Here is an 8,710-nt window from a genome sequence, read left to right on the forward strand (position 1 = left end):
CTTTCCTGTTGTCCTATCTTGAGTATTTGAGAAAACACATTATGACTCACAAGTCTGATACTCGGACACCGATAATGTGTCAGCACATAGTTGTACAAGTTTTCATAAAAAGTAAACAAACTATACCCAACCCTGGACAAAGATGTCCGCACCAGCTTCACTGACCACCTGATGCCTATTGTATATTATGCATCATTAGCCCAAGACACTACACCAGCTTTGATCAATTAGTACCGCCCAAATGAGCAGTGCTGGCCAATCAAAGTTGGTGTAATTTCCTAAACTACCAACATATACTAATACACAGTGTGCATGAAGTAGTCAGACAAGCAGTTTGGCCATCTGTGTTTGTCCAGGACTGGAGGGTCCTATAAGCTCTGTTTGCCTCCATACTGATCTTATGTGGACTTTGACTTTGTTTAGTTTATGTAACACTCTGCTGAGTGAGAAAATCAAATACTCTTAATGGCAGCAAATAGTTCAAGAGCCATTCTAAGTACAGAACAAGCTAACATGGAAGTGTAAAATTACGTCATCTATGAAGAATACCTCGATTCTTTCCAGAACCCAATGTACAGAGTCTATGTAAAATAATGAGGAATTCTATAGGTTAGGGTGCATTCAGACGCCTGTATATCAGCTGGGTTTTCACGCCCAGCCGTTATACGGCAACTCTCTCTGCAGGGGGAGGAGGAGGCTCCTCTCCGCCCCTCTGCACTATTTTCAATCAGGAGAGGCGGGATGGGGCTACTTACCCGTATTTACCCACGCCCCCATCCTCTCATTGCAAATAGTGCAGAGGGGCGGTGGAGAGGAGGCAGAGAGGGGGCGGGAGCTCATAGCACTGCTCCCGGCTCTTCCAGCCTCCTCCCCCTGCAGAGAGAGACACCTTATATTGGCCAGCGTGAATACCTGGCCGATATACAGTCGTCTGAATGCGCCCTTAGCTGGATGTAAAAGAATGTGTCGTCAGAACATGAACTGCTGTCACGGTTTTAGGGTAAATGTATTTTTAAGTTAATTTTCAGTTATATTCTAATTTTAAAAAAATTCTGAAATCTTGCAGTTTTCACACAGACTGACTGAGCCTTCCTGTACAGATAACTTAGTTATAGAATGATAAAAAGAATTCACTGAAGCGGCCCTTTAACCACTTCACATCTGCATAACATAAATATAGGTCATGTGATCGTGAAGCGTGTATAGAGCAGGCTCATGGGTCAACTCTGCTCCACAGCCGGTTGCTAGTTGATTTTGACAGCTAACAGTCACTGGCAACTGCTGCGATTCAAACTAAGGGTGCTTTTACATGGGACGATCTGTCGGGCAACAGGTGCCCGACAGGTCGACCTAGTGATAATCGTTCCTGTGCTTTTATACTGAAACGAGCATTGTTGACTGAATGAAGGTGGAGCGGGCCAGAGATTGTTGCATACTGAAGTATTGCAGTACATAGTAAAGGCAATCAAATGATGGCAAAATCAAATCCCCTTTGGGTACTGAATAAAAGTGTACGAAAAAGTTGAATTAAATTGTTTTTCAAAACGGCCAAAACATTTTTAAACAATGATTAAAAAGTTCATACACCTCCAGTTTTTCATAAAAATCTAAACAATTTATAAAGAAAAAAAAGAAAAAAAACTTTGATATCACCATGTTTGTTAAAATCCAAATTATTAAAATATCACTATATTTAGCCCACACTGTGAAGGTTGTAAAAGAAGAAAAAAAAACAGAATGCCAGAGTTGAGGAATTTTCTGTTATCCCAAAACTCCCCAAAAATTTGTATAAGGGCTTCTTCCGATGTGCGTATATTGGCAGTGTTTTCACGCCTGGCGGATATACGCTGTCCCTCTCTGCAGGTGGAGGAGGCGGGTCGGGAACAGTGCACTGAGCTCCCTCCCCCTCTCGTCACTGTTTGCAATGGGAGGAGCGGGGGCAGGGCCAAGTTCTGCCCTGCCCCCTCCCATTGCAACTAGTGGCGAGAGGAGAGGGGGCAGGAGCTCAGTGCACTGTTCCCAGCCCGGCCCGCCTCCTCAATCTGCAGAGAGGGACAGTGTATATCGGCTGGGCGCGAATACTCAGCTGATATACACAAGTGATTAAAAATAAATCAATGTATGTATTTGTATGTATCCCACAATAGTACTAATAAAAGCTACAGCTCACCCTGCAAAAATAAGCCCTCACACGGACCATTCCAAAATGTTTTTTAAAAGTTATGCGTCTCATAATAAGGCTACAAGAAACAAAGACTATAGTTTGGTAGCACTGTAATATTGCTGACCCACAGGCCAAATTCATGTCATTTGTATTGCACCTTGAACACTGTAGAACCCAATCACCCCCCCCCCCCCAATCACAAAAAAAAGGCACAATTGGGGGGGGGGGGGGGGGAAGCTACATCCGGGAACTTAGCTCCACCCCTGTTACGCCCCCTCCCATTGCAAATAGTTGTGAGGGGCAGAGAGAGGGTGGAGAGGGGGCGGGAGCTCAGTGCACTGCTCCCGACTCTTCCAGCCTCCTCCCCCTGCAGAGAGACGCCGTATATCGGCTGGGCGTGAAAACACAGCCGATATACGGTTGTCTGAATGCACCCTAAGGGATAATGAGAGATTTCTGCTCTTCAAAGCAGTTTTCGCAATTCAGCAATCCTAAGTATAATCTAGGCTGTAAAGAGAAGTAATGCGGTGTATTTACAAAGTCATTCAACTTCTGAACACAATTTTACGTTTTATAGCAAAAGGGAACATAAGTAACAAGAACAATTAAAAAAAAAAAAGCATCAGAACCAGCAAGAGTTAAATTAAAGGTATGTAACAGATGAAGGATCCGGCCGTTAGTCTTCTGTTGATTGGCTGTCGGAGGTTTTGTTATTTGGAGTAAAAAACTGGTAAAGTCTTGTGGAAACCGGATTAGGCTTATACTCCATAACAATTGAAGATGAGACGCTCTGTCTGCTCTCAAACGGGTCCGCCTCCGGGTGCAAGAAAGGGTCTTCATCTGTAGGGGGCGCTGTGAAGAAAACGTACAAGGGCATTTATAAAACAGATGCACAAACTGATTTTGATTTATTTAATAGGGGCATAAAGAACCCAATCACATTATTAGCAGCATCAGATATACGGGGTGATCGTAATTAAACTGCAGGTGATCAGAGGTCTCTAGTGCAAAGTAAACCTATGGGGCACAACCAAAAAAACTAGACGTGTATACTCGACAGGGATGGGGTTAACAGTTTTGAAGAACAGTGGGGAAAAAAAAAAAAGGTACCAATATTTGCCCCCATCACCCCGCCCCCCTGCCGACGGGGCCCAACGTGCGCGCTCCCCGCCCCCTGCCGACGGGGCCCAACGTGCGCGCTCCCCGCCCCCTGCCGAAGGGGCCCAACGTGCGCGCTCCCCGCCCCCTGCCGACGGGGCCCAACGTGCACGCTCCCCGCCCCCTGCCGACGGGGCCCAACGTGCGCGCTCCCCGCCCCCTGCCGACGGGGCCCAACGTGCGCGCTCCCCGCCCCCTGCCGACGGGGCCCAACGTGCGCGCTCCTTGCCCCCGTTCCCTGACATAAGGATGATCTCAAGATGTTCTACTTAAGATAATGCAATGGTTCACATTGCCAGCAAGACAATCACTGTGAACATAAGAACGAATCAAGTTATGTTACAATGAAGCACATCATTGTTTTTCTGGTGAAATTCTCTAGCAGTTTGATATATCACTCACCTATCTTCCAGGTGGAAAAGTCAGTTGATTCCAAGATGGCGGCCTTCAAAATGGCCGTCATTTTGGTGACATAGCCCGACAGGATTTCCCCTTTCCGCCACAGCTTGTATGCAAAATTGGATCACCAAACGCTACAGTTTTTAGCATTGGTAAGCGCTGTGGCGACTGGTCAGCTGAATATGGAAGCGGGCACATCACCTGACGAGCAGCGCTCAGTAGTAGCTGCTGGGTGAAGGACTGCTGTGTGTGCGCTGCTGGGAGGGCCTGCTGATTGTCAGGGGAGACAGTCAGCAGGCCGAAATTGGCTGCAGATCTGCACCAATGGTGATGTGGAAATGCTGCAGATTGTACTGAGGAGTTTACCACAGCGTAAAACCTGCCACATTTCTGCTCCGTGTGAAGTACCCCAAGGCTGGGGTCACACGGGTGACAAAAGTGTGCAACTTTCTCGTGATGTGACAGATCGCATGTACGTAAATCCCATGCTTTCCCATGGGTTCCTTCACATTAACAATGTTTCGCAGCATGCGACATTGCGAGACAAAAAAAATTTAAAAAAATCGCGAGTTGCTAGATATACCTGCGACTTGCGATGTTTCGGAGCCCATGTTTCCCTATGGGCCCTACCTTTCCGTTGTATCGCATGAAAACGCAGTTTTCGTGCGATGCAACTTTCACAGTAGGATTTCCTACTGTAAAAGCCCTAAAATAAGCCCTAGCTGCATAAAAAAAGCCACATACGTCACCTAAGAGGCGCTGTCCTGCACATGTCTCTCGAAGCTCCCCGACACTTGCTTGAAGTTCTCCGCCAGAGCTTCCTGGTCAGGATTTTGACCCCGCCTCCAGGAAGCACTGCGGCGATGCAATGGCTGGGATTGGTTCATTGAGTGCTGCAATGTTTGGTTTCTCGAGGGCCGCGGCTCAGCCAATCAGAGCCAGCGCTTCCTAGAGGCGGGGTTTTTGAACCCCTGACCAAAAAGCGCTGGGGCAAAACTACAGGGAAGTGTTCTGGGAACCTGCGAGGAGGTGTGGCTGAGCGTACAGCGCCTGATAGGCTATTGCAGCGCTATTTCTTCCATTATTTTATGCCGGATCCGTGACGGCGCCTCCGAACAGAAGATCCAGCACAGATGTGAAGACAGCGTTAGTTACTTAGGTGACTAATTAGTTTAGAAAAATCTGTGACCGCCAAGACCACCAGACCGGGCGCCACCCAATCTCTTCTTGTGGGGTTTAGCGAAGGGCCACGTATATAGCAATAAGCTGTGATCCACTGACGCGTTACGGCAGCAGGTCGCTTCTAGCGGGTATTACCAATGTTACATTAGCAGATATCTTCGCCGATATGCCGACTCACAACAGTGCTTGGATGGCGGAGGCGCCATTTTCAGCATACGCTCTAGGCGGACCTTACTTCGCAACATACAAGGTAAATATGTATCAATTTCTATAGGGAACCAGAGAAAAATTGAAACATTATAAAGGAATGTCATTGTTAATGACAAGTCAGGACAGTCCTCCCGCCGCTAGGTGTCGCTACATGCTACAGCGCGTACATCCGGCAGAGGAAACAGAAGGGTCACCTGTCTTCTTGTCTTTCGTCCTGAAGTTCATGAAAGCCACGAAGCCGATCATAGACCACACGGTCATGGCGTACGTTAAGGCTAAGCGGCTCCTCCAGTTCTCCATATTCTCAGGAAGCCAAGCGAGAAGCCAACTGGTCTTCCGCTTCTGAAACCTCAGCACGCTGGATAGGCGCACCATGACTGCACCGGAGGAAGCCCAGAGGACGCTCACGTCATTGGCGCTGCAGATTGTCCAATGAGAAGCGCCCCGCTGAGCACGTGATCATTATCTCAGTGTGTTTCTAGCAGCGGCTCCCTCTGCTGACAACTCAGTGTATGGATAGTGAAGAGGTCACGTGACGGCCGGCATTTTGCTGCTGTGGGGGGAAGGCAGCGGGTTAAACCTTCTTAGTATGTTCCTCACTGTAACCCCCACAGCTGTAAAAGTATCCCAAGCTATAGAAGGCGGGAAAAATGTCAGTGGTGCCCATAGCATCCAGTCACAGGGCAAGATGAAAGCTGTTCTATGCTTGGTTGCTATGGGCAACAGCCATTTGTTTTCGCTTTTAGGGTTTCATAAACCTTGCATGTAGATCGTTCAACCTAAACATACAGATTGTCGGATGGCAGCGTCCGGTGGAACGTCTTTTAGGGCTCGTTCACACAAGCGCAGTAGTGCAGCCTATCACACGCACACATCGTGCACGTAAAATGCGCAATGAATAGACGCCATGGATTTCAATGTGTTCTGTATTTTTTCACGCAGCCCGTGAGCACGTGAAAAAAAGACGCAGCATAATAGATTGCGTATCACAAGAGCTCATTGAAATCTATGGGTGTGCGTAAATACACGTGACAGAGGCAGAAGACCTGCGTATGCGCTGCGTATATACGCGCTAAATCACAGTTCACCATGCGAAATAAATAAAATATTTAATGTTTTCATTGTCTGGGTCGTCACCGATGTGGGAATACATGGTGGGTTGCTTTTAAATATTTTTGGTATTTTAAGCCATTTAACACTTTTGTGTGTGTGTGGGGAGGGGGGGGGGGGGATGCATTTTTTTTTTAAGTCCCTGAGGCAACCTCCACACCGGCAAGTGCAATAACAGGCCGCTACCGCGTTCGCAGCACACGGTTTCACACTGATGCAAGGCATTTGTCTCCAACGCCTCCCATCATTAACAGCCACATTAGAGGATCAGCAAGCGTCTCCCATTGGTTTCCATGGGAAGCCTCACATCGCACTCTGTGCCATATGCTTTAGGCCCAATGTCCATGGCCTGCAGAGTCCATGCGTGCCTGCAGCCATGGGACATGTTCTCACCTCTACGAATCCAGTGCGGGTCTCCACCATCGTGGCTAGATCTTCTTTCTTCTGCATGGTGGATATGTCCGGGCGCGCCGCCCGGCGCATGTGCAATGCGTTTTGTTTTTTTTCTAATCTGAAGTGTCAACTGCGGCTGTGCCGCCGATCACACGGCTGGAAGCCGTCCATGTAGGATCTGCAGAAAAATGGAGCATGCTGCGCTTTTCCCCCGCGTGTGCGATCTGCATGGACGGATGCCCCGCAAATCAAATCCTCCTGTGGGCATTGGGCCTCACTGTCACATTGAATACAATGGGCGAAGCGTTCCAAGGAACACAAAAGGATGTGACTTTTTTCCCACATCTCTCATGTATATGGCTCTATTCAAAAGAATGGGGTTCATTCACGTGAGATTTGAGAGTCCTGCAATGCATAAATCCTGCGCAAGTTTCTCAGCCGTGTGAAAACAGCCTGAAGGGGACTTGAAGATGCCATTGTTCAATTGCTAGGTTAGTACACTGCATTACTTAAGTAGTGCATTCTACTAAGCCTTTGACAATGGAATGTCAATTTGATGGCGACAGATATCTGTCTGGGTATTTTCTGCCCTCTTCAAACGGACTGTCATCAGGGAAAGGACGTTGATCTCCGCTAAATGTAAAAGCTGTTAAGCAGTACCCATCCACTTCCTGGACCTCCCCCCCCCCCCCCCCCCTCCCTCATTTGTTTACATATACAACCGAACTTGCATTGCCGGAAAATGTTTTTATATGCCTCTGCAGTTATTAGTACGGACTGGGACATTGCCAATAGAATGGCTCTCCATTCTCTCACATTTTCAGACCATCTCTGCCATGATGGATCTCACGGATCCTGAATACGATGACCCTCCAGATAGGCACCCCATCTCCAGGGGCTCATAGCTGAAGAGGATCTTCCTTTAGCCAGTTCACCCCTTTCTCTAGATTTGCAGGCAACGTTCACCAATGAAGGAAATTTTTTACTGAACTGGAGATACTAAACTTCTGGTCCAGGGAGGAAGGAGATCCATCCCAAAAATCCAAAATTTGAGGCTGGGATGGAATTTGGCCCAACATGGCCTGTTTTGAGATAAATTTTCCTGGATACCATTAAATGAACACATCTCTGCTTTACTGACTGAGCCTTCTCATAAGGTGGAAGACACAACTGTAACCTGGAATCCAGGAACAAGGGACGATTTTTCCCAGTTTATGTCCTAACTTTAGTTGGACATTGTTGATAAAACCCGCTGAATCTGAGCGCCACTGAAGGATCAACAGCCTCGGGGCCGGAGATACCATAAATGGTAAGGCCTGGAATTGAAGATGTAATATTGAATGCTTAGTCATTACTGCCACTCCGAGATATTCTTCAAACAGCGGCTTGACAGACATCTGTCTGGGATGATTTAGTGATCCTGCACTGAGCAGAGGATTGGACCTGATGACCCCAGAGGTCCCTTTCAACTCTACTATTCTTTGATTCTATACACATGGGATGTACCGGCACATGGCAATAGTCATCCTTGATGTCCATCTATTCCGTTACATAGGTCTTGCGTAGATAACGGACTGTCGTCTGAACAGACTCCATCCAAAATGTTCAGTATACCAGGAATGTTCAGGTCTTGTAAATTTGCAATTGTACAAAAGGAACAGTTTGTGGAGGTTTTTTCACCGAGAATAGAGGGAGTAATAACCTCACCATGTCACTACCTCTAGGAGCGCAGATTGTTTTGTGGAATCGGACCTTAGATCCGTGAGGCCGTCCAGACTGTATCCTCCTTTTATCCAAGGACTTGCTGAAATCTTTTCCCAGGCCAGAAAATAGAGGGAAAGACAACCTCCAACCTCGGCCTGGCGTCATTCTTGGTTTCTATTGGTAAAGTCGGACTGTTTATTGAACATGAAACCCTTGCTTTTATTACTCGGAATTTTCAGGATTTACTCTTTTTAAACTCTTATTTCAATCCCTCCTTCTCTACGAAATGGCCTCTGCTGACTAGGAAAACAAGATGTTGGGAAACCCCTCTTTTTATCTGAAGGTATCATCCAATGCGTGTCTAAATACACACTCACCCTGGCAAGGAAC

The sequence above is a fragment of the Eleutherodactylus coqui genome, chromosome 3, assembly GCF_035609145.1.
Source record: "Eleutherodactylus coqui strain aEleCoq1 chromosome 3, aEleCoq1.hap1, whole genome shotgun sequence".
In the NCBI taxonomy this organism is placed as follows: Eukaryota; Metazoa; Chordata; class Amphibia; order Anura; family Eleutherodactylidae; genus Eleutherodactylus; species Eleutherodactylus coqui.